This window comes from Schistocerca cancellata, chromosome 3 (genome assembly GCF_023864275.1).
Source record: "Schistocerca cancellata isolate TAMUIC-IGC-003103 chromosome 3, iqSchCanc2.1, whole genome shotgun sequence".
Lineage (NCBI taxonomy): Eukaryota > Metazoa > Arthropoda > Insecta > Orthoptera > Acrididae > Schistocerca > Schistocerca cancellata.
This window is the reverse complement of record NC_064628.1, coordinates 593899585-593926636: the sequence shown is the minus strand read 5'-3', so window position 1 is coordinate 593926636 and position 27052 is coordinate 593899585. Positions and strand designations below refer to the sequence as shown.

Genomic DNA, 27052 nt, shown 5'->3' with positions numbered 1-27052 from the left:
TTCAAAAAATCAAAAGCTTGTGCAGACTTTTTTTTCCCTCCAATGTTCTTACTCATGAAAAATTCTGAACAGCACTTGTGATACAAGCAAATGTAGCCTAACATTATTTCCTCAACATCAGTACTTCAAGTAACCAACAAAAAAATTTCTCATTGATCAGTTTTCTTTTTCCATGTTCTGGCAACAAGAAAACTATTTTGTACATATGTTGGAGGAAATAAAACATTTCTTCACTTCTCTAGGAACATGGGCTCTAAAAATGTTAGGAGTAAGATCTTTTTAGGATTCCGTACCTCAATTGGTAAAAACTGAACTCTTATCAGATTGCTTTGTTGTTGGTATATCTGTCTATCTGCCTACCTAATTATTTAACACACTTTCTCAGGAATTAGTTATACATATCAAGTCGAAATTTAAGTCACATACTGAGATCTACAGCTCTTGGCAGTGTAATACATTGAAGCTTCTAAGTCAAAGCAATCAAAATGTAAGGCCATCAATTAAAAGGTAAGACTGTTTATGTCATATATTGTAATACTTGCAAACTCACTTGTTAAAACCTATACAGTACTTCCTGTTGGCCTAGAATTAAGCAATTTGGCAAGAAGCAAAGAATCACAGTACAATCAAAGGAAAAAATCCAAAATCTATAAATGTAATTACACGTGGAAAAAAGAAATTGTCATTTGTTGTCAGACTGACTGACTGTCCCGTTCGTCTGTCTGTCAACGCCCCTTTTCCTCAACAACGGGACGATGTATCAAGTTGGAATTTATGTCACATACTAAGGTCTATAGTCCATTGGTGGTATAATGAACATTAGCTTTTAAGTCAATGCAATCAAAAGCTAATACAATTTATGTCACTTATTTGATACTCGCAAACTTACTCATCAAAATCAAGACTAAGAAGTATGCAATTTGGCAAGAAGCAAGGTTTCAAAGTACAAGTAAAGGAAAAAATCTGAACATTGTTAATTTGTAATTACATCAAACAAAAAAATATTTCTTCTGTCATTTGTTATCCAATGCCAAACATTAAATTAAAACAAGTAGTTCCGCATTCTGTCTGATTCTGTTGCAATGGTAAAAGTCAAATATCAGACAAGGAATGACTTTATTGCTAATATTTTGCATGCAGTTTGAAAAGCATATTTTGCATACAGCTTGAAATGTCACATCTACATGTAATAATTGCTCCTGGATATCTGATGATGGATAAATTCCATGCCACATCATAAGAGCAATAAAGTCACTCCTTGCCTTATGTTTGACTTTCATCATTGTAACCCAGTCAGCCTGAATGGAGAAATGCTGATTACTATAAAAATGATCGCCTGCCTCCTGAATTTGTTATCCAATGCCAAACGTGAAATTAAAACAAGTAGTTCCGCATTCTGTCTGATTCAGTTGCAATGGTAAAAGTCAAATATCAGGCAAGGAATGACTTTATATTACTGAAATTAAAACATACTCGAAAATCTTGGAATCCCTGGGACCAATATCTTACCAGTATCAATGCTGGTAACAGACAAAAATTATTGAGGTTCTCAATTCCCGGAATGAATGAACTATCTATATACATAATGGGCGAGTCCTACTCAGTTCTGGACAATTTTTTTAGTAATGCGCTCATTGTGAGGGGTAATCAAAGTTTTAATAACCACCAAGAAAAAATAAAGTTACATAATTTGTTGTTTGTCTGCAGGTACAGTTTGTAAGTTGTTTTGTACGTGAATTACATTTTCTTATGATCTTGTAACTAAATTCATGCAGTTTTTCCACCTTAAATCGCTCTGGACAGATACTCCTACAGACTTCATGGATTTCTGATTTCAGTGACTGACTGCTATTCACATTATTGGTTGGTTAGTTATTTCCATATGCAAGTATCAAAATTCTGATCTTTTGCTATGATATCAAACAACATACTTTTCTGTTTATACACATTAAATTACATTTATCGTGGTCAATCTTCACATAAGAAACTGATAACTGCACATCATTCTACATTCTTTAACCTCTATACGCACTAGTGCATTACCTGCAGAGACAGTCGCTTAGAACTACAGAGCTGCTAGGTCATAGTAAGCAGTGGCAGTACCAGGCAGGCCTCTTTTCTTCTATTTTCAGGGTTTAATGTCCCATCATTGAGTGTCATTAAAGACAAGAGTATGTGATCAACAGGAGAAGATGGTGGTGAAAATTTTCTGTGTTCTTTTCAAAGGAAACATTCCAGCATTTGCCTTAAGATGTACAGAGAAACCACAGAAATCCTAAATATGAATGGCTGGAAGGGGTAACTGAACCTTCGATCTTCAAAATCAAAGTCAAGTGTCTTAATCACTGTATCACCTCATTCAAGTTTGTATAGGTTGGCAATGGACCCATTTTATGTAACCAATGGAGAAGGAAGTTTTTGGGAACTAAAGAGAGATTATGACTGCCAAAACAAACAATTAAATGATAGATTAGCTCAATGGTAGATTAGCTAGATGTGTACTAGGCAGGTGTTATAATTCTTGCTTCTAGTGCACTTCTAGCTTATCAACACTAGTAATTCACACTTGTTTTACTAATTCTCATTTTAAAATGACTTTCTCTCAGACTCAATTTTACATTGTGAATATTCTTAATCATATATTTGTGATTTAAGAATTGTCAATTTTATATTATAATGTAGTCAACAGTAGTCTTCAGTTCAAACACTCAAGAGTGCACACACGTTTACAATGTAAGGGAGTGCCCAAAAATAACCAAAATCGAACTGTTGCGAGTCCACACTTTGTTGTTATGTGCTGTGCCACTAGGTGGTGTTAACTTGTGGCCTCCCACATCACATTAAAGCTGGTGTCAGTCAGAGTTCAGTGGTTTGTTTGTGGTGCTCTGTTGTTTATATTCCTATTTCAACACTTGGGGATTTAATGACATGGCCAACAACAATGAGCAAACAGTCTGTGTGAAATTTTGTTTTCTGTTACAGAAAACTGAAGCCAAGACTACTGGGATGCTTTGCAAGCCTATAATGATGATGTTTGGGGGAAATCACAGGTCTATGGGTGGTTGTCTCATTTCAAATCTGGCAACATGCCAAGTGAAGATATACCATGCCCTAGTTGCTCTTTGACAGGAAGAAATGACGAAAACATTGCCACAATCAAATGTGCAACTGATGGGGATTGTTAATGGACAACTGACTACATTTCTGAGGAAATGAAAATGTTGTTGAGTATGGTCTAGTGAACTCCAACCAAAGATCTGCACCTGTGACAGCTGTCAGCAAAATTTGTTCCTCACTTTCTCACAGGTGCCCATATAAAAAAAACGCACGAATGTTTGCTGTGACTTGAACAGTGAAGGAGAGAACAATCCAAATTTTATTAACAGGATTGCGACTGGTGATGAAAGTTGGTGCTACTGGTACGATCCAGAGTCAAAGCAAGTGTCGAGGCAGTGGAAAACTCAAATGTCACCACGACCCACGAAAGCATGTCAGGTGCAATCCAATGTGAAAATAATGTTGATTAGTTTTTTTCTGATGCCAATCGTGTGTCCACAAGGAGTTCGTTCCTCCAGGACAAATCAACATTTTTGCCTGGATGTGTTATGAAGATTACAAGAAAATGTGTAACGAAAATGACCAGAAATGTAGAGAAATGGGAACTGACTGCTGCACCATGACAATGCTCCAGCCCACACAGCTCTGAGAGACTAACAGTTTGTGGCAAAAGACTACAGGTGCTTGTGCCTCTTCCACCCTACTCACCCGATTCAGTGACGCAGATGATATCAAAGAAAACATGCTAACAACTTTGAACAGTATCCTGCCTCAAGACTTCCAGAACTGTTTTCAGAAGTGGTAGAAGTATTGCAACAAGTGCATTAATTTACATGGACAATACTTTGAATGGGACCAGTACTGTGAATATAGTGTTCCATAAAAATGCAAAACAACAAAAGTTCGTTATTTTTGTGGCCTCCCGTCCATGAGGAGCTTTCCAGGCCTTTTCAGTTGAGTTACTGAACAACATTTTATTAAAAACAGACTAGGTTGGCTAGGTAATAAATTGAAACCATTTCTGCTGAATTTTACTATGTTTTTCTACAATTTTTATTTGTATCTATTGTGTTACATTGGCACTAACTGGAATTTTTGAGTGTTTCTAACTTAATTCATACATAGTTTGGAAGGAAATTCTTTCATGTATTATTGTATTCAGTTATAGAAGGTTTTTCCTAATAAATCCATTAATCTTCAGTGATAAGGAGTCTGTCTGCAATTAGAAATGCACCACAGGCCTACCTTATTTTTGAGTCGTCAGTCTTCTGATTGGTTTGATGTGACCTATCACTAATTCCACTTGTGTGATGACCTCTTCATCTCAGAGCAGCACTTGTACCCAACACTTTTTCTAGGTTGACAAATTGTAATAGCAAGTCTTAATTTTTCCTTCAGTCTTGCTTCCATTACCAAGTGTAATGTCTGAACCATCTCTCTGGTGCCTTTACCTTTCCTAAAACAAAACTGATCACCACCTAACAGATCATCAATTTTCTTTTGCAGTCTCCTGTATATTACACTTATCACCAGCTTGGTTGCATAAGCAGTTACGGAGACTGTGCAATAGTTCTCACACGTATCTGCCTTTGCTATCTTTGGATTTATGCAGATGAGGTTTTCTAAAAATCTGATCGTACATCACCAGTCTCATATATTCTACACACCAACTTAAATAGTCATTTGGTTGCTTCTTCACCAATGATTTTAGAAATTCTGATGGAATGTTATCTATCCCTTCTGCCTTATTTGATCTCAAGTCTTCCAGAGCTCTTTTAAATTCTGTCCCTAATATAATATCCCTGTCTCCCATATTGACTCCAATTTCTTTTTCTACCATGCTGTCAAACAATTGCTCCGCCTTACAGACATTTTCAATGTCTTCTTTCCACCGATGTGCTCTCTTCTTTGTGTTCAACAGTGGAATTCACATTGCACACTCAATGTTACACCCTTGCTTTTAATTCCCACCAAAGGTTCTTTTGACTTTTTTATATGACGAGTCCTCCTTTTTGCAATCACTCGATTTTTTCACATTTTTCCTGCAGCCACTTAGCCATGGCTTCCCTGCATTTTTTATTTATTTAATTTTTTAGTGATTTACATTGCTGTAGTCCTGTTTTACCCCAAGAATTTTAGTACTTCTTTCTTTTATCAATCAACTGAAGTATTTCTTCTGTTACTCAAGGTTTCTTTGTAATTACCTTCCTTGTACCTATGTTTGTCTGTCCAATGTCTGTGATTGCTTGTTTTTATAGATGTCCACTCCTCTTTAACTGAACTGCCTACTCTGGTATTCCTTATCGCAGTACCCATATCCTTAGCAAACTTTAAATGCGTCTCTTCATTAATCAGTACTTTAGTGTTCCCTTTCCTTCCATACTGATAATTCCAGACAATTCTCTTAAACTTCAGTCTACTCTTCATCATCACTAAATTGTGATCCAAGTCTATACCTGCTTATGGGTGTGTCTTACAATCCAGTATCTGATATCAAAATCTCTGTCCGACCATGATGTAATCCTGTTGGAATCTTCTCGGGTCTTTGCCATGTATACCACCTCCTCTTGTGATTCCTGAACAGAGTATTGACTATTATCACCTGAAATTTATAATAGAACTCAATTAGTCTTTTTCCTTTCTCATTCCTACTGCCAAAACCACAATTTCGTGCAATCCTTTCTTCTATTCATTACCCTACAAACATGTTACAATCCCCCGTGATTATTTGATTATCAACTCCCTTTACATACAGAATTGCAGAACTCAATTAGTTTTTTCCTCTCTCATTCCTATTGCCAAGCCCAAATTCTCCTGATATCCTTTCTTCTATTCCTTTCCCTATAAAAATCTTGCAATCCCTCATAATTATTAGATCAACATCTCCCCTTACATACTGAATTATACATTCAGTATCCTCAAGTACTTTCTCAGTTTCTCTATTTTCTGCTCTCTACATTACATACATACCTGAAATATTGTTGTCAGTGCTGGTTTGCTGTCTAATCTGATGAGAACATTCCTTTCACTGAACTTTTCCCAGTAGCTCATGCTCTGCCCTATTTTCCCATTGATTACAAATTCTACTTCCATTATACAATTTTCTGCAGCTGTTGATATTACCCTATATTTATCAGATCAGAAATCCTTATCTTCCTCCCATTTCACTTCAGTGACTCCCCCATATCTAAAATGAGCCTTAGCATTTCACTTTTCAGATTTTCTAGCTTTCCTGTTATGTTCAAACTTCTGACATTCCATACTCTGAGTCATAGAATGTTATCCCTTCATTCAATATTCCATCTTTTACTGACTATCACCTCTTGGCACTTTTCAGTTACAGGCCACATGTCCTGTGGATACTTACTACATGCCTTCTGCAGCCTCATGCCATTGATCACTGTAGATTCTTCCACCTTTCAGCAGCAGTTTCACATGCTAAGGGCAAGATAGTGCCCTGAACCTCTGTTTGCTCCTCCTCCTTAGACAAGGCTGCTGGAAGAACAAGCATGACTTCATATGCTTGGAAGTCTTCGGTCACCATTGCTGATGATTTTTATTCAAAATTTAAGCAGTGACTGGGTTTGAAGCCAGGACCCAGGACTTTTGATTACTAGTCAAAGACACTACCCCTCGGCCACAGAAGAGGCCTATTTAGTAGTGCAATTAACATTAATGTGTTTGTGTTTGTCTGGTCTATAGATATTAGTGGCATTGGCAGTTTGTTTCTAGTCTGTAGTGTACAGCAATTATGGATTATGTTCTAAGGCTATATTTAGCAATTGCATTTTGCACTTCCCGTGCTAACCATACATAAATGAACATTTCTGGTAATTATGATATGCAGTGGTTGGACAAAAATGTGGAAACACTGCAAGATATGCATACTCTAACAGAAATGCAGATGCTAGCCAAGCCTGCAAGCTGCGCTGTTGTATTTGAACATGAACAGCACCTGTGCAATGTCCTCAATAAGCTGCACATGTCAGTCAGTCAGAAAAGTATCCTGCATAACTGTGAGTGCATTATGTCAGAGCCAAGTGAATTCAAAAGAGGGCAAATTGTTGGTGCTCATATGGGTTTTTTCCCATAACCAAGGTAGCTGAATAGTCTAAGTGTTTGGTGTTTCAAGAGGTACCATGTCAAAGACTTACACTATGTGCAAGGAAAGCAAAAACACATTGTCTGCCATGTTACAATGCAGACAAAGTGTATGCTGAGTAATAATGATAGACAGTCACTGAAGAGGATTGTGAGTTTCACTGCAGAACTGGATGTTGCATTTGTGAACTATGTCAGCACCGAACAACAACGAGGGAACTCCAGAAGCAGCAAACTGCAGGAGGATGAGCTGGAATTCGAAAACCACTCATCAACAATGCAAAATGTAGTACCAAAGCCATGAAACCTTGACTATGGAGAAATGGAAGGAGGTCATTTGGTGATTTTGGCTGCCATATCACAGTATTCCATTTGCCTCATGGCTACTCTGCAAGGTCGCATTACTGCTCTCTAAGGTCACATAACTGCCAAGGATTACATACTACTTTGGCTGATCAGGTCCATCCCATTGGTACCATGTTTGTTCCCCAATGGTGGTGCTGTGTTCCAAGACGACAGAGCCCCTGTTCACAGCTCATATCGTCCAAGACAAGTTTGCTGAGAACGAGGAAGAGCTGTCACATCTCCCTTGGCCACCACAGTCACCAGATCTCGGTGTTATTGAGCCTTTGTGGAATACTTTGGAGAGCAGGGTGTGTGTGATGGCTATCCACCTCCATCTCATTGCCATTATTTTGCAGGAAGAACAGTGTAAGATTCCCTCTAAAACCATACAGGACCCCTGTTTATCCCTTCCAAGATGACTGGAAGCTGTTTTGAACGCCAATGATTAACATACACCATATTAGGCATGGTGATGTGTTCCACTTGTGTTGTTTGCGTATTTTTGTCCACATCACAGTATCATTACATTTAACACTGCACTCATACACACAACATTACTTATGTTTAACAAAGGACATTTGCTTTGTTGTAAATTATTGACTGATTTAATCTTTTGAAAGAAGTTTCGCACTATTTTGGTTTGTCATATGGACCACTTCAATGTCATTAGCAGCAATTTCAGATCTGGCAAGAATAAAACTTGTCAATATTTGTTATAACCTCAGTTCACCCTAGTAACTACAGAACTCATAAAAGTACTTTCACATGTTATAGGTACAGATGAGTCAACCACTGCAACTGTGGTGTCGTCTGAAGAACGAGGTACCATGACAAAATTGTTACCTCACGACAGAACCATAAGAAAGCACAGTCATTACCAGATGCAACAATGAACAGGAAATGTCAGCTTAGAAACATCCTCAAGCCTTTCTATTCACTGGCACTGCTGAAGAACTGCTTACATCAGAGAAGAGTGTTGTTCAGCCTACTTCGCCAACATCACAAAGAAGACAGCAGTGCCTCACTCCAGAGCTAGCAGTGTGGGAGTTTTATTAGACAAAACTATATAGCAAAGTTTATAATCGATTGTACAGTATGAGAAGTGACTATTATTCTGTTCTGTATCAAGTGATGTGTTAGTGTTCAGTTACAGAATATAGCATAGCCTCCGGAAAAAAGAAGGGCTGCAAAATTAACTTATTGATATTCAACAATAAAAAAGTGCTATATGCGCTCTTAGAATTGTATTAATTGTAATCTTTGTCTCGTAGTATAAAAGAAAAGCACATTTTTGTTTCATTGTCTTCTGTGTGTTCTTGGTTCTGATGTCCTAGCTGACAGACACGAGTAAATCACGGTCTGTAATTAATACAATTATCTGTAGCATTATTATAATTTTTCTTGAATATATATCCAAATAATTACTGTAGAGTGTGTTTTTGTTAGTAGCAAGAAAGCACCTTCCCTATCCACGATTTAGCTATGTAATAATTAAATGTTGCCCTGGCCATTTTGTGTAAGTACATTGTTGAAGCGATGCCATTAATGGTAAAATGATGAAAACCTGTTTAATAGTCATTGAACTCTGAAAGTACTGAAGTGATTAATCTCAATAAATACAAAACGGCATCTTGTAATATTTTCCAATTCAATTTCTAGGCCAGAGGTACAGTTTTATTAAAAAATATTTTCTATAAATGTATACGCTGCCATTGCACATAGGCAGCTGGAGCATCAAGCCTCACAAAAAAGGAATTAATTACTTTGTATTTAATTGGCTTATCGTGTAACATTAAACAATTTTTTTTTTTTTCATTCATCATGAGTAACATGGATGTCTTCACGTTGGAATACGTACGATATTTTTGGCGATAGCGCCATGAGAAAAATTAGTCGTGGCTTTTAACAAACATAAAAGAGAATTTTTAACAAAATATTTTATTCCAAATTTAACAGAATAATTTATTTCATTCACTTTTCAAAAAGTTACCGATAAGAAACAATCCTGTGGACATGGATTATGTCAAAGTTAAGTATTTCATCCAGTTCAAGTTACAATAAAGCGATGTAATATTTTGTGTAAGTTGTAGTCTAATTCGCCTCCTCCAGAAGTAAATCTGAGAACCCACCACAATGTCGATGAGTGTGTGTGTGTGTGTGTGTGTGTGTGTGTGTGTGTGTGTGTCCCTCCAACCAGCGCAACAAATGCAACCAGCGCAACAAATGACAAGTCTGGTCCCTTGCACGATTACAAGTTGGTAGTGATAAGCACACACTATTCCAACGTAGAGCCCACCATGGTTTGCCTTACGGTTATCTCTAGAGTTCTATTAATCAGTGGCCAAATATTCCTAGTGTATTCTGATTCTTACTGTGTATCCTATAAAATGTTTAACCATGTCTGAGCCACCATGGGAAAAGTCTCTTAAATGAAGTCTTTCAGTTTCAGGTGCAGCAAACTGAACAACTGCTGCTCAGTGAACAATAGATGGCTACATTACTATCACAACGAGCTGCACCACTGCCAGATGCTGCACTCAAGCTTTGTCAGTTTAAAAGTAATGAAGAAAATTGGTCAGAATATTGTGCGCAACTGGACGTTCTCATCACCGCTTACAACAGTTACAGGTATGGCAGGTATTGCTTTTTTTCTGTTAACAGTCAAAGCCAAAGTGTACCATCTATTTTAAAACTGTGACCCAATTCTCATCCACAAGATGTTGCTTATGATGAGATAGTTTGGATGCTTGGTGAACATTTTGAGATTCAGTTTCACATCACTGCAGTGAGGTTTAAATTTTTTTGTCACAAGAAGAAGACGGAATAGACTTTAAAACAGTGGATAACTGAACTTAGAGGGATAACAAGACACTGCACGTTCAAGTTTTGCCAGATCCCAGTCTGCCTATTGTGGTATCCGGAAGTATTGTGGCACAACTGAAGTCAATTTTGAGGCTCCATCGAAGTCTCTTGTTAATAGTGCACAAGACACTCAGTCTGAAGTTCACGATAATATTAAAGTGAAGTTAAAAGGCCTCAGATTAACAGTACACATAAAAGTAAAAACTTTCAGTCCCATGGTAAATAATGTGTACTACAGAATAGGATGAGGAAGTCTTGTCGTCAGTGATTTTCAGACAATGACAGGAAAACTTGAGCTTGTTGTAACGTAACATGTTTCCAGTGTGGTAGGCAAGGTCATATCAAAACAGCCTGTTTACAAGGCAGTTAGCACAAGCACAGGTCTGACACACGGCTTCAGTGATGCTTTCAGGAAATGCATGTCCTGTCGGCAATACCACTGCAAGCAACACATATGAAGGCCACATTTTCATCTCACAGAAACCTTCTACTCTCATCCATGGACAGAAGAACAAAAATTTTCTCCAATTAAGAGTGGCTAAAAAAACAAATTTTAGTTAGAAAAAGGTGCATCTATTTCCCTTATACATGAATACACATATGAAAGGATCTGTGGCCCATGACTACAGAAGCGTACTTCTGTTTTTTCTGCATACAATGGACATGAAATACCAGTACTTTGTGCGTGGAGTATGCCAGCAACTTTTTGTGATGTTACAAAATATGTTTCATTTCATATAAACAGTTCGAGGAACAGTGCAACATTTTTGATTTATACGTCTTCATTTGCTTAACCTGTACATCCACAATAATATGTTATTAAATCAGTGCCTCAAACTAATGTTTCTGACTTGTCTAATAAGCACAGTGAACTGTGTGAAACAGGTTTACGATTGCCTAAGGACTGCAGTATTTGATGAATACGCATAGCGCACTGCTGACGTCACAGACTGCATGAACGCAGAGGGGAGGGTTGTGGGTTGCTGTTGGCAAGAATCATGCAAGGCTATCGAAACAAATAAGGTATAACAGTATGGAAATATGAAACAGATACATTATTACTGTCATGGAGTAAGTTGCTCTCCATCACTTTTGGCAAGTAATCTATATGCTATGTAAAAGCGCTAGCAGGTATTTATTAATATCATTAACTTATTTTTATATTTTATTGTTAGAAATGTGAACCGAACTATCTTTTGAAGCGGTAGAAACTTTGACAGAATTCTAGTGATTCACTTCCATCTGTATCAGGTGCATGAGGAATGTTAAATGGGATTCAGATGAACCTAATGATATTACTATTTATTCAGATGAAGAATCAAATAGAAATATCTCTGATTCACAATGTGTTATTATTATTATTATTATTATTATTATTATTATTATTATTATTATTATTATTTCTTTCTATTCTCAGACGTTATGTCTGGTTAAAAATGGACAGTGACGCGGACCTTGATCAAGCGTGACTTCCTTTTAACTGTACGGTATATGTTATATTGCATTTAGGAACTTTCGGGTCATTGAACATGTATCAATAATTACAGATTTTTGTAGTTGTATATATATGTTTGGATGTAGCTGTATTGCATTGATGTACTGGTGGATATTGTGAGGTATGACTCCTGTAGTTGATAGTATAATTGGTATAATGTCGACTTTATCCTGATGCCACATGTCTTTGACTTCCTCAGCCAGTTGGATGTATTTTTCAATTTTTTCTCCTGTTTTCTTCTTTATATTTGTTGTGTTGGGTATGGATATTTCAATTAGTTGTGTTAATTTCTTCTTTTTTTGGTGAGTATGATGTCAGGTTTGTTATGTGGTGTTGTTTTATCTGTTATAATCGTTCTGTTCCAGTATAATTTGTATTCATCATTCTCCAGTACATTTTGTAGTGTGTACTTGTATGTGGGAACGTGTTGTTTTATTAGTTTATGTTTTATGGCAAGTTGTTGATGTATTATTTTTGCTACATTGTCATGTCTTCTGGGGTATTCTGTATTTGCTAGTATTGTACATCCGCTTGTGATGTGATCTACTGTTTCTATTTGTTGTTTGCAAAGTCTGCATTTATCTGTTGTGGTATTGGGATCTTTAATAATATGATTGCTGTAATATCTGGTGTTTATTGTTTGATCTTGTATTGCAATCATGAATCCTTCCATCTCACTGTATATATTGCCTTTTCTTAGCCATGTGTTGGATGCGTCTTGATCTATGTGTGGCTGTGTTAGATGATACGGGTGCTTGCCATGTAGTGTTTCCTTTTTCCAATTTACTTTCTTTGTATCTGTTGATGTTATGTGATCTAAAGGGTTGTAGAAGTGGTTATGAAATTGCAATGGTGTAGCTGATGTATTTATATGAGTAATTGCTTTGTGTATTTTGCTAGTTTCTGCTCGTTCTAGAAAGAATTTTCTTAAGTTGTCTACCTGTCCATAATGTAGATGTTTTCTTGCAATAAATCCCCTTCCTCCTTCCTTTCTGCTTAATGTGAATCTTTCTGTTGCTGAATGTATGTGATGTATTCTATATTTGTGACATTGTGAACGTGTAAGTGTATTGAGTGCTTCTAGGTCTGTGTTACTCCATTTCACTACTCCAAATGAGTAGGTCAATATTGGTATAGCATAAGTATTTATAGCTTTTGTCTTGTTTCTTGCTGTCAATTCTGTTTTCAGTGTTTTTGTTAGTCTTGGTCTATATTTTTCTTTTAGTTCTTCTTTAATATTTGTATTATCTATTCCTATTTTTTGTCTGTATCCTAGATATTTATAGGATTCTGTTTTTTCCATCACTTCTATGGAGTCACTGTGGTTATTCAATATGTAATCTTCTTGTTTAGTGTGTTTTCCCTTGACTATGCTATATTTCTTACATTTGTCTGTTCCAAAAGCCATATTTATATCATTGCTGAATACTTCTGTTATCTTGAGTAATTGGTTGAGTTGTTGATTGGCTGCTGCCAGTAGTTTTAGATCATCCATGTATAGCAAATGTGTGATTTTGTGTGGGTACGTTCCAGTAATATTATATCCGTAATTTGTATTATTTAGCATGTTGGATAGTGGGTTCAGAGCAAGACAAAACCAGAAAGGACTTAATGAGTCTCCTTGGTATATTCCATGCTTAATCTGTACTGGTTGTGATGTGATATTATTAGAGTTTGTTTGGATATTAAGTGTGGTTTTACAGTTTTTCGTAACCATGTTTAGGAACTGTATCAATTTAGGATCTACTTTGTATATTTCCAATGTCTGTAGTAACCATGAGTGGGGTACACTATCAAAAGCTTTTTGGTAATCAATGTATGCGTAGTGTAGTGACCTTTGTTTAGTTTTAGCTTGATATGTCACCTCTGTATCTATTATCAGTTGCTCTTTACATCCTCGTGCTCCTTTGCAGCAGCCTTTTTGTTCTTCATTTATAATTTTGTTCTGTGTTGTATGTGTCATTAATTTCTGTGTAATGACTGAAGTTAATATTTTGTAGATTGTTGGTAGGCATGTTATGGGGCGATATTTAGCTGGGTTTGCTGTGTCTGCTTGATCTTTAGGTTTCAGATAGGTTATTCCATGTGTAAGTGTATTATTATTATTATTATTATTATTATTACTATTTCTTTTCTTTTCTCCCTCATTCTTTTTTTTCATACATTTAAGATTACATAAAATAATAATAATTTTGTACCACAGATAACATTAGCATAGAAACGAAACAAGTAGAGATATGCTCTTCAATTTTTTGATTTCTTTACATTCATCTGTTCGTCTCGATAAGTGATAGCAGGTGGATGTATTGCGATCTCCACGGACTTAATATTGCTAAAAAAAAAAAATCTGTTTGTCTCTATTGGTGGTAGCAGGCGGACATATGAAGAGTTCTGCCGCATTAATATTGTTCAAAAATGTGTATTCTACTTGGACGTTAAAGCAGTGTTATAAGCGTTATTTGGGACACGAAGTTTATTAAAAAACCCATCTGTTCATCATTTCACCGATGGCGAGAATCCTGCAGCAAGAGGATTGAAGCAGACAAGAAGAATTTGCGGGAGCAGAGGAGGGGCGATTCAGAACCATTATTGTCATACCAAGCTCTATGCACAACACAAGCAACAAGAAAAAGAAGTACGTAAAGTTAAATGCTGAATGTATGTTTTAGTGCCTCAAGAATTTCGGGGTAAATTCTAGAGACACTTGGTCTTCCACCGTCTCGAACACTCGATATTTTACGTATGAGTGTGGGAGAGTGGAGATGTTTCTACCGCACCATCAGTCTTTTGTGTGTGCAGGATGGAAGTGTATCGAGAGAATACCGCAATTGTGGCGGTCGATCGGTACAGACAAGTGTTTGCTGCTTTTACCATAGAAGCTGTATGTGACGTACAAGGAGCAAGCACACATTATTTATTGACAGAGTAATGATTGTAATCGTTATGAGCAAAGGAAATATGATTTGACTAGACACTTTTAATTCGGGTGTTAGACTTGCTAGAAGCATGAACTGTCTGAATTTCTGGTGGTTATTAAACTCACCACATTGTAAATATACTTAATTTTATCTGACGGTTAAAGATGCAATTGACTTGCAAGAATTTGAATACTTATGTGAGACTTGTGGAAATATACCAGAACTGAACTGAGAGTATTATGAGAGTACCTAGTTATTTCAAGAGCAGAGACAGAGAGAGAGTTTTTTATTTAATCACTCTAACCAGCATTATTTCGTCGGAGAAGTTGTGGAGATTGACGCAGCCGCGTATCCAGAGAAGGGGATTGGCTGAATGTTTCAAGTAAGTCAATTGTAATAAGAGAAAAGGAAAGTGCGCAATCCAGTTTTGTGCCGCTTCTCTTGTCACCAAACCGTTAGAATGTATTGAATATTGAAGGTCTGTTGATATTAGTGGCAGTTACAGTCCACTCAGGATATATGTACTTTCCAATTTCTTTCAATTATTCTTTCCCTTTTCATTATTTAAGCAGCAAATTTTTAATCAGTTTTACAATATATATTACATCTTATCTCTCCTCTCCTCTCCCCTCCCCCACCACTATTCAACAAATAAAAGAACATTTGAAACATATTTACTTTAAATGCACAAAAGATGTTGTTGTTGTTGTTGTTGTTGTTGTGGTCTTCAGTCCTGAAACTGGTTTGATGCAGCTCTCCATGCTACTCTATCCTGTGCAAGTTTCTTCATTTCCCAGTACCTACTGCAACCTACATCCTTCTGAATTTGCTTAGTGTATTCATCTCTTGGTCTCCCTCTACAATTTTTACCCTCCACACTGCCCTCAAATACTAAATTGGTGATCCCTTGATGCCTCAGAACATGTCCTACCAACCGATCCCTTCTTCTAGTTAAGTTGTGCCACAAACTCCTCTTCTCCCCAATTCTATTCAATACCTCCTCATTAGTTATGTGATCTACCCATCTAATCTTCAGCATTCTTCTGTAGCACCACATTTCGAAAGCTTCTATTCTCTTCTTGTCTAAACCATTTATCGTCCACGTTTCACTACCATACATGGCTACACTCCATACAAATACTTTCAGAAACTACTTCCTGACACTTAAATCTATACTTGATGTTAACAAATCTCTCTTCTTCAGAAAGGCTTTCCTTGTCATTGACAGTCTACATTTTATATCCTCTCTACTTCGACCATCATCAGTTATTTTGCTCCCCAAATAGCAAAACTCCTTTACTACTGTAAGTGTCTCATTTCCTAATCTAATTCCCTCAGCATCACCCGAATTAATTTGACTACATTCCATTATCCTCCTCCATCTTATATCCTCCTTTCAAGACACTGTCCATTCTGTTCAACTGCTCTTCCAAGTCCTTTGCTGTCTCTTGACCTGATGTATTTTGTCTTGAATTAACGTGACCTAAACATGTTTTTGGTTGGTTGGTTTGGGGGATGAAAGGGACCAGACTGCTACGGTCATCGGTCCCTTTTTCCAAATACAAAGAACACCCACAGAGAATAAAAACGAGGAACAGAATAGATCACAGACGATACAGAACAAGAGAAACTGAGACAAAGACAAGACAAAACGAACTAAAACCACACAGAGTGTGACAGTGGTTGGCCGACCATAGAAATAAAAAAGGAAAAGCCAACCACTTAGAAACACATTAAAAGATCAGTTTAAAATCATAGGCCAAAGGTCAGAATCAACACAAAACAAAATAAAACAGAAACACTCAGATTAAAGAATAAAAACTCACTGCCCTAATAAAACGTAAAACTAAGGCAGCCATAACAGGGTCATCAGATAAAACGGCAGGGAGCATATCAGGCAGCGCAAATGTCTGCCTGACCACAGCTAAAAGGGGGCAGGCCAACAGAATGTGGGCCACCGTCAAAGCCGCCCCGCAGCGACATACAGGAGGGTCCTCACGGCGCAGTAAATAACTGTGTGTTAGCCGGGAGTGGCCAATGCGGAGCCGACAAAGGACGACTGAATCCCTGCGGTTGGCTCGCATGGAGGACCGCCACACAGTCGTCGTCTCCTTAATGGCACGGAGTTTATTGGGTGTAATCCGATCGCGCCATTCAGCGTCCCAAAGCGCAAAAACTTTTCGGCGGAGGACTGCCCGCAAATCAGCCTCTGGGAGGCCAACATCCAGAGATGGTTTACTCGTGGCCTCTTTTGCCAGGCGGTCAACATGTTCATTGCCCGGGATACCGACATGACCAGGGGTCCACACAAAGACCACAGAGCGGCCGCAACGTGCAAGAGTATGCAGGGACTCATGGATAGCCATCACCAAACGAGAACGAGGAAAACACTGGTCGAGAGCTCGTAAACCGCTCAGGGAATCGCTACAGATAACTAAGGACTCACCTGAGCAGGAGCGGATATACTCTAGGGCTCGAAAGATGGCTACTAGCTCAGCAGTGTAAACGCTGCAGCCAGCCGCCAAGGACCGTTGTTCGGAATGGTCCCCGACACGACCAGCAACCATCGAACCGTCGGTGTAAACAATTCCAGAGCCCTGATACGTGGCCAGGATGGAATAAAAGCGGCGGCGGAAGGGCTCTGGAGGGACCGAGTCCTTCGAGCCCTGTGCCAAGTCGAGCCGAAGGCAAGGGCGAGGAACACACCACGGGGGTGTACGCAGAGGCGCCCGGAAAGGAGGTGGAACAGGGAAAAACCCAAGCCCGCAGAGAAGCTCCTTGACGTGTACGGCGATCGGACAACCCGACCGGGGCCGACGGTCTGGCAGATGGACGACTGACTGCGGGAACAGGACACGATAATTTGGATGCCCGGGCAAGCTTAGAACATGGGCAGCATAAGCGGCCAGCAAACGTTGGCGCCGGAACCGCAGTGGAGGTACACCTGCCTCCACTAGTACGCTGTCTACAGGGCTGGTGCGGAAAGCACCAGTGGCAAGGCGTATCCCGCTGTGGAGAATTGGGTCCAGCACCCGTAACGCAGATGGGGATGCTGAGCCATAAGCCAGGCTCCCATAATCCAGACGGGACTGGATTAATGCCTGGTAGAGCCACAACAGGGTAGAGCGGTCGGCGCCCCAGCGGGTGTGGCTCAAGCATCTCAGAGCGTTTAGATGCCGCCAACACGTCTGTTTAAGCTGCCGGATATGAGGCAGCCAAGTTAACCGGGCATCGAAAACCACCCCCAAAAACCTGTGGGTCTCCACCACAGCAAGGAGTTTGTTGGCAAGATAAAGCCGCGGCTCAGGATGGACTGTTCGGCATCGGCAGAAATGCATAACCCGGGTCTTGGCTGCCGAAAACTGAAACCCATGTGCTACAGCCCAAGACTGCGCCTTACGGATAGCGCCCTGTAGCTGACGTTCAACAGCTGCAATGCCAGTAGAGCTGTAATAAAGGCAGAAGTCGTCAGCATACAGGGAAGCAGAGACAGAATTTCCCACGGCCGCAGCGAGCCCGTTAATGGCTATTAAAAACAGGCAGACACTTAAAACAGAACCCTGTGGCACACCGTTCTCCTGGACGTGGGTGGAACTATAGGAGGCTGCGACTTGCATGCGGAAGGTACGATACGACAGGAAATTGCGGATAAAAAGCGGCAGAGGACCCCGAAGACCCCATCCATGAAGCGTAGAAAGGATGTGATGACGCCATGTCGTATCGTACGGCTTCCGCATGTCGAAAAAGACAGGGACCAGGAGCTGACGGCGGGCAAAGGCAGTACGGATGGCCGACTCCAGGCTCACCAGACTGTCGGCGGCGGAGCGGCCTTTCCGGAACCCACCCTGAGACGGAGCCAGAAGGCCCCGAGACTCCAGTACCCAATTCAAACGCCGGCTCACCATCCGTTCGAGAAGCTTACAAAGGACGTTGGTGAGGCTAATGGGGCGGTAGCTGTCCACCTCCAGAGGGGTCTTTCCAGGTTTCAAAACGGGGATGACAACGCCTTCCCGCCATTGCAACGGAAACACCCCCTCGACCCAAAGACAGTTGTAAAGATCGAGAAGGCGCCGCTGGCAGTCCACTGAAAGGTGTTTCAGCATCTGACAGTGGATGCCATCTGGCCCAGGAGCGGTATCAGGGCAAGCAGCTAGGGCACTGCGAAATTCCCACTCACTGAATGGAGCATTGTAAGATTCTGGGTGGTTGGTGCGAAACGAAACGCTCCGACGTTCCATCCGCTCTTTAATGGAGCGGAAGGCCTGGGGGTAATTCGCAGAAGCGGAACTCATAGCAAAATGCTCTGCTAATTGGCAATGACGTCGGAGTCAGTACAAACTGCTCCATTCAGTGAGAGCGCAGGGACGCTGGCAGGGGTCCGATAGCCGTAGACGCGTCGAATCTTGGCCCAGACCTGCGAAGGAGTGACATGAAGGCCAATGGTGGACACATACCGCTCCCAGCACTCCTCCTTGCCTTGGCGGATAAGGAGGCTGGCCCGCGCACGCAGCCGTTTGAAGGTGGTCTAAGGAGGGATGTCGCTTGTGACGCTGGAGCGCCCACCGGCGATCTTTAATCGCTTCAGCGATCTCAGGCGACCACCAAGGCACAGCCTTCCGCCGAGGGGACTCAGAAGATCGGGGAATGGCAGATTCGGCGGCAGTAACGATGCCGGTGGTGACCGATTGAACCACCGCATCAATGTCGTCATTAGAGAGAAACTCAAGAGCGGCAGTGGAGGAGAACAAGTCCCAGTCAGCCTTATTCATAGCCCATCTGCTAGGGCGCCCAGAAGAGTGACGCTGTGGTAGTGACAGAAAGATCGGAAAGTGGTCACTACCACACAGGTCGTCATGCACACTCCATTGGACAGACGGTAAGAGGCTAGGGCTACAGACTGAAAGGTCAATGGCGGAGTATGTGCCATGCGCCACACTGAAGTGTGTGAAGACACCATCATTTAAAATCGAGAGATCGAGCTGCGACAATAAATGCTCAACGATGACGCCTCGACCTGTTGCCACTGACCCACCCCACAGAGGGTTATGGGCGTTGAAGTCGCCCAATAGCAAGAAAGGTGGCGGCAATTGGGCTATCAGCGCAGCCAGGACATGCTGCGAGACATCACCATCCGGTGGAAGGTAAAGACTGCAGACAGTAACAGCCTTTGGCGTCCACACCCGAACAGCGACAGCCTCTAAAGGTGTTTGGAGAGGGACAGACTCGCTGTGCAGAGTGTGAAGGACATAGAGGCAGACGCCACCCGACACCCTTTCATATGCTGCCCGGTTCTTATAATAACCCCGATAGCCACGGAGGGCGGGGGTTCGCATTGCTGGAAACCAAGTTTCCTGAAGAGCAATGCAGAAGAAAGGGTGAAGGCTGATAAGTTGTTGAAGCTCAGCTAGATGGTGGAAAAAACCGCCGCAGTTCCACTGGAGGATGATATTGTCCATGGCTGAGAAAGGCGTGAAAGGACTGGGAAGGCAATTTACGCCGCTTGTTCAATCACTGCCACCGATTCAGTACCCGTACGAGAGGCATCCATGGCGTCTGAGGGACCAGCGAGATCAAGGTCCTCAGCGGACGCTAGAATCTCGACTTCATCCTCAGACGCAGAGCGCGAAAGGTGGGGTGGGGTTGGTGCCACCGCAAGTTCTTTGGCCTTAGAGGTCTTTCTCTTGGACTTCTCTCGCTGAACCTTGAGTTGCACCGGCTGGGAAGGCTTCACCGATTCAGTCTCCGGGACAGAGGAGGATCGTGAAGCCCTACGCCCGGCCGCTGGTGAGGACTTATGCCACTGGCGGCCGTCATCCTTCCCGCTGGTGGAACCCTGGGAAGGGAGGGTCCCAAGGGAACTCTTACGGGCGAGAGTAGCCGAAGAAGTTAGACGCTTCTCCGGCTGAGAAGCGGGGACGGACGTCCCCGACGGCTGGGAGGAGGTTGCTCCTGAGGTAGGTGGTGCAGGAGCAACCGGTTGGGTAGAGCCCCCCACGGGCAAGGGGGCAGGAGGAGTCTTACTGCTTATCGAGCTGGCTGGAAGTCTCGAAACTGATGGGGCTAGCACAGTTGTCGTAGCAGCTGCATAAGAAGATGTCATTCTGGAGTCTGTCATATTTCCTTTTGGCCTCAGTATAGGTCAGCCGGTCCAGGGTCTTATATTCCATGATTTTGCGCTCTTCCTGAAAGACTTTGCAGTCAGGCGCGCAAGGTGAATGGTGCTCCCCGCAGTTGACACAGATGGGAGGCGGGGCACATGGAGTATCGGGATGAGACGGGCGTCCGCAATCTCGACATGTGAGGCTGGAAGTGCAGCGGGAAGACATATGGCCAAACTTCCAGCACTTGAAGCACTGCATCGGGGGAGGAATATAGGGCCTGACGTCACATCGGTAGACCATCACCTTGACCTTTTCCAGTAGCGTATCACCCTCAAAGGCCAAGATGAAGGCACCGGTAGCTATCTAATTTTCCTTCGGACCCCGATGAACGCGTCAGACGAAATGTACACCCCTGCGCTCTAAGTTGGTGCGCAGCTAATCATCAGACTGCAAAAGGTCCTTATGATAAATAACTCCCTGAACCATATTTAAACTCTTATGTGGCGTGATCGTAACAGCAACATCCCCCAACTTGTCACAAGCAAGCAACCGTCGTGACTGGGCAGAGGATGCCGTTTGGATCAGGACCGATCCAGAGCGCATTTTTGACAAGCCCTCCACCTCCCCAAACTTGTCCTCTAAATGCTCGACAAAGAACTGAGGCTTTGTGGAGAGAAAAGACTCCCCATCAGCTCTCGTACAAACTAAGAATCGGGGCAAATAACTATTACCTCCATCCTGAGACTTACGCTCCTCCCCTGGCGTGGCCAGAGAGGGGAACGTTTTCGGCATTAAATTGAGCCCGAGAACGCTTAGAGACTGCTGGCGGCTGGCCGCCAGCGAGAGATGATGTACCACGCTTCATTGCGGGTCATCCGCCCTGATGCCACCTACTCCGACCAAGGGCCCTCCCCACGGGCGCCACCCAGCCGCAGCAATAGCCACCTGGCAGGATGTCCATTGCCGGGAGTCCTGATGCCCCAGGGAGACGGGCATCTACCCCTTGGCATACATGGGGAGTTAACGGCGCAGGCATCAGTAGAGCGATCCCTGTGTTGTCAGGGGGCTACAACCAAGAGGGTACATGGCGGCCCCACCACAACGGACTGGCTACCGTGCTGGATCTTAGGTGCAAAACTGTCCAAGGTCGTCGTCGCAGTTAAAAGAAACACTGCAGAGTGCAGCGTGGGAATCGCACCCAGGGACGTATCCTCGCCCAAGAGATGGAAAACGAGCGGGACACCATTGCAACGACGAAAAAGCCGGCTAAAGGTCTCAATGCACGACGGATACAGTGCACCACGTAAGGCGCCCTTCCCCAATTGGCTCGCTCTTCGGAATAATTTAGAAAGATGGAGGTCAAACCCGAGAGGGGACCATCACATAAGGCCGAAACATTTGAGACTCCTTTTAGTCGCCTCTTACGACAGGCAGGAATACCGTGGGCCTATTCTAACCCCCGAACCCGCAGGGGGGAAACATGTTTTTAATTCATGCATTCGTAAAGTTATTGGACACACAACTGATGATATGTAAACTAACGATAATAGTTTCCAATGGGCTTTTGACTGGAAATTAAAAGAATGCAGTACGTAATATTGGAAAATGACATGTTTTTTGTAATTTTCACAAGAGTAATATTTCTAAGCCACAATTATTATAAGCACTATGTTCTGAATGTTACATAAATGAAATTGTTAATAGGAAAGCTAACAATGTATTGAATGAAATAACTATGTACACACACACACACGTCAGTATCAGACCTTCTATCCAGTCAACTTATTCTCCAAGTAAAGATCATTATAGTTTTCAAACAATTGAAATTAGATGTAAAAATGTTAATAATATGTTTGAAACAATGTTGCAAATGAGTTCAATTCTTTTTTGCAATGTATGTTTAAAAGCAACATTTGGAGAAAGAATAAACGTAAAATTTGTTAACAAATGTATTTATAATATATCTAAAAACAAAGATGATGTAACTTACCAAACGAAAGTGTTGGTATGTTGATAGACACACAAACACAAACACAAACACACACACAAAATTCAAGCTTTCGCAACCCATGGTTGCTTCATCAGGAAAGAGGGAAGGAGGGGGAAAGATGAAAGGCTGTGGATTTTAAGGGAGAGGGTAAGGAGTCATTCCAATCCCGGGAGCGGAAAGACTTACCTTAGGGGGGAAAAAAGGACAGGTATACACTCGCGCACACACACACATATCCGTCCGCACACATATAGACACAAGCAGAAAATGTAGGAATTATAACTCTACTAATTAAAATTGTTAAGTTATATCAATCAGAACAAGAATGTACAGATTCCTCGCATGGTTATATATCCACATTATCAAAAAATATACGAACTCACTATTCAAAATAGAGAATTTTATACAGGGCAAATAGAACCACTCCAAAAAACCAGAATATTTCATTAATTTCTGCAATGTGTTCAAATTCCAAAGCAATTGGACACACATTATCTTCTGGCAAGACAAATATCAACACCATTATAAAATAATTAGTTTTTTTATAGAAAATTCACAAAAAACACAAAACATGGTAAATTCGTCTTTGTCTTTCTCAAAAAGGCAGGAAGTAATAGTGAACACATCCACTTCATTCACAACTGCAAACAACGTAATGGATCATGCAGATGTGTCTTCCAAAACAGCATCGCTTCTATCTTTGGTCAGGTCAAATTTACAAGAGTCATCGGGCTGACACCGATGGAGAAATCGATCTCCTGAAGTATTTCTTTGCAAAACCAAGATGGATAGGTTTCTTTGTCAAGGTCAGACAAACCAGAAAATGTATTCATGATTTGTCAGTTTTACAATGGACAGAGAATGTTACCACACAATGTTTGGTGCGAAGCTAATTTAAGGGAAATACAACTGTATGTGAATTTGGAGAATCCCAATTCGAAAGTGACTCAAGCAGTCCAGAAAAATCAAACAATAGAAAACCCAGGATGTAATGTAACATAATTATGAAAAGGAAAGTTGATACCATGTAGCAGAGATGCTGAGTCGCAAACAGGCACAACAAAAAGACCTGTCACAGATAAATAAAGCTTTCGGCCATTAAGGCCTTCCTCAACAAGAGATATAGGCGTGCGCGTGCCCACACACACACACACACACACACACACACACACACACACACAAACGTGACTCACGCACAATGTGGTTTCAGTTTTGTGTGTGTGTGTGTGTGTGTGTGTGTGTGTGTGTTTTATTTGTTTGCGATAAGCAGCCTGGATTTTATTATTACAGGCAACCAGACTATCCATAGGATCTCCTGGCAATGACATATCAACTAAATAGCAGTCCAGAACTTGATAACCAGTACACGAATTTAGCTGGACAATATAAACCCAGATCAAATTACCAAAAATACACGTTTTCAGGATTAGTTAATATTGCAGAAAATCATGTTACTGTTCTAATTAACAAGATACAAAGTACATTATTTCGGAGGAATAATATTTCTTTACATACTTGAAATGTTAATATTTTTTCAAATGTTACAAAACATATTCAAATTATGTCAAGTGATTTTTCTGTAGGGCAATTTTATAATTATCTTTTGAATGCAAAGGTAGTACATTTAGTATATATTCAAGCATATACACAATTTGATTCCTATTACTTCAATGAAAGAGAACCTTTAGATATAATTAAACATTTACTAGAATCAATTTGGAAGTGACTGGGTTATTTTTATGATTTTATATGTATACCGTATAGTGTATTAAACAAAACAAATGGAAAAAGGAATTGCACTCAGTTAATAGGTCAACCAAATAGTTTCAAATCTATATTTGCCCATTTAATACCAAGTGCTATGATTAATACTGGTTGGTGTAATTAAAAATAATAAACATTTTACTTTTGGGTTGATTGAATGTGCAGTTAAACGTTTAATATGTATGGATAAGTTTCCTTTACTTCATGTCTATTTTTGTCGTAAGACTACCGGTTTTGATCTATAATGATCATCTTCAGATTTGTTTTATAAAAACATGTCCTAATATACTGGAACCATAGTGGCATCATCAAATGTTAAACACAACGTCAGCATTAACATTTTACAATGCAACTATGGCTCCAGTATATTAGGACATGTTTTTATAAAACAGATCTGAAGATGGTCATTACTGACCAAAACTGGTAGTCTGATGACAAGAATATGTGACCATAGACATGAAGTAAAAGAAATTTATTCTATATTTGGGTCACTGTTTTATTCATGACCATGCCGCAGCTTGTGAAAATATGTATGGATGATCCTAATTTTGACCCTGGATCATTTAGACAATTAAAATGTATTTTTAGTGGTGATTGTACTAATATTCAAATGAAATGTTTTAAAATTGCGCATAGAGCACTGCTGACATCAGGGTCGACATGGAGGGAGGGTTCATGGGCTGCTGTTCGCAAGTGACGAGTCAAGGCTATCCAAACAAATATGGGTATAAAAGGATGGAAATATGAAGCAGGTGTTCAGTTGTATTTCAGTGACAATGGGGACATAATGCCTAAGTCGAAAACATGGAAAGACAAAAAGACAGGTGCAACTTGTTCTTCGTGGACTGCAATAGGAAGAAGATCAGCTACATCTGCTACCCATGCTACTGCTGGTGGTGTTTGTGAGAATTCTATTGCAGATAAAGTACTTGACACCATGGTCGATCTGTTTACTAATTAAGATGATGAACCACAAGAACCATGAGATATTATTTAAGAAGCATATGACAGTGGTCAATTAAATGCTCCACCTGTTGCGGAAACAGATAAACATTTTGGATTAAAATGGAAAGCTGAAGAAGATCCTCAGCCTGGTCTGGTAGAATATAAGCAACCATGTAAAGATACTTCAGGTAACAGAGTAGAAATGGCTGAAGAACATTCTACACAAATTTGTTCTTCTGGAAATAATAATAATAATGGTACTGATGGTGGTACTGACAGCATGGATCAATTATTACACTTTTACGTGGAAAAGTATAGAGGCTATTAAAAATGGTGATATACATTTTATTAATACTCATCTATTTCAAGTGTGTGGTTATGGACACAGGTGGCAAGATGTTAAAGATGCTCAAGGTAATGTTTATGGTAAACATTATATTACATCTGCATCCCAAAGGTATTCTAAGCAATTACGTCAATTTTTATCTAAAGCTCAATTTCACAATCCACCAGATTATTGTTATGTTAAATTTATTTCTACTGATTTAATACCGGTTGGATTAGAAGCTTCTTTTACCACAAGTAGTACATTAAGTGGATTAGGAACTATAGCACATGAACCATTTGTAATTTATAATATAGGTGGAAATTTAGCTATTGTTCATGAAATAGTGAAATAAATAGTACAGATACTAATCCCAGGTGATATCTTTCTTATACAACAGTAGTACGTAACTGGCCTAATTATGATTCATGGATTATACCATTTGATAATAGTGGTTCGGATGGGGCGGGGGCGGAGGGGGGGGGGGGGGGGGGGGGGGGGAATAAAATATATTCACAAGGTATAGCAAGCTGTGCACTCCCAATCAACCCACATAATTTTATCTAAATCTTTTTTCTCTTAACACTACTAATTACCATTGGATTTGTACTTTTACTATTTATTTTAACTGTTCCTGGAACAATTAACAGCAAAATTCCCCTCATGCACAAACTATTTGGACAATACTGTTGTCGCAAGTTGTACACTGCAAATTTGAACTACTTCCTTGAAGTTCTTTGCAGGTAGCTTACAGTGCAACAAGGAAAACCACACCTTCAATATTAACGGACATGTCACACATGCACTGGGTGTTCATCCCACTAATTCACACTTTTCAGGTAGTAATGAAGTGCTGGTACCACGTAACATTAACGAGCTCCAAGCTGTCACTGGAAAGCTTAAATATTACATTAAGTTCATTGCAAACATTGCACACTGCTCCACTGGACCATCTGCACTGGAATGGTGTTCCCACTGTATAGTCTCAAGAATGTCAGGATGCATTTCAGCAGTTAGAGGACATGTTATTAAGTCATCATTGTCTGATTCATTCTGATCCAGCTATGCCTCCTGAGTTAGCTGTGAATGCATCTTACCAAATCTGAGCTTGCTCTCCGACTGAATTAGTTCATCTGATAGGCCAATTCT

General features: G+C 40.5%; 1 protein-coding gene across 1 annotated transcript in view; it reads right to left on the bottom strand.

The window, feature by feature from the left end:
- Positions 1-27052, bottom strand: part of LOC126175470 (surfeit locus protein 6 homolog) — an 82173-nt gene that overhangs the window by 15733 nt on the left and 39388 nt on the right. The window lies entirely within an intron of this gene.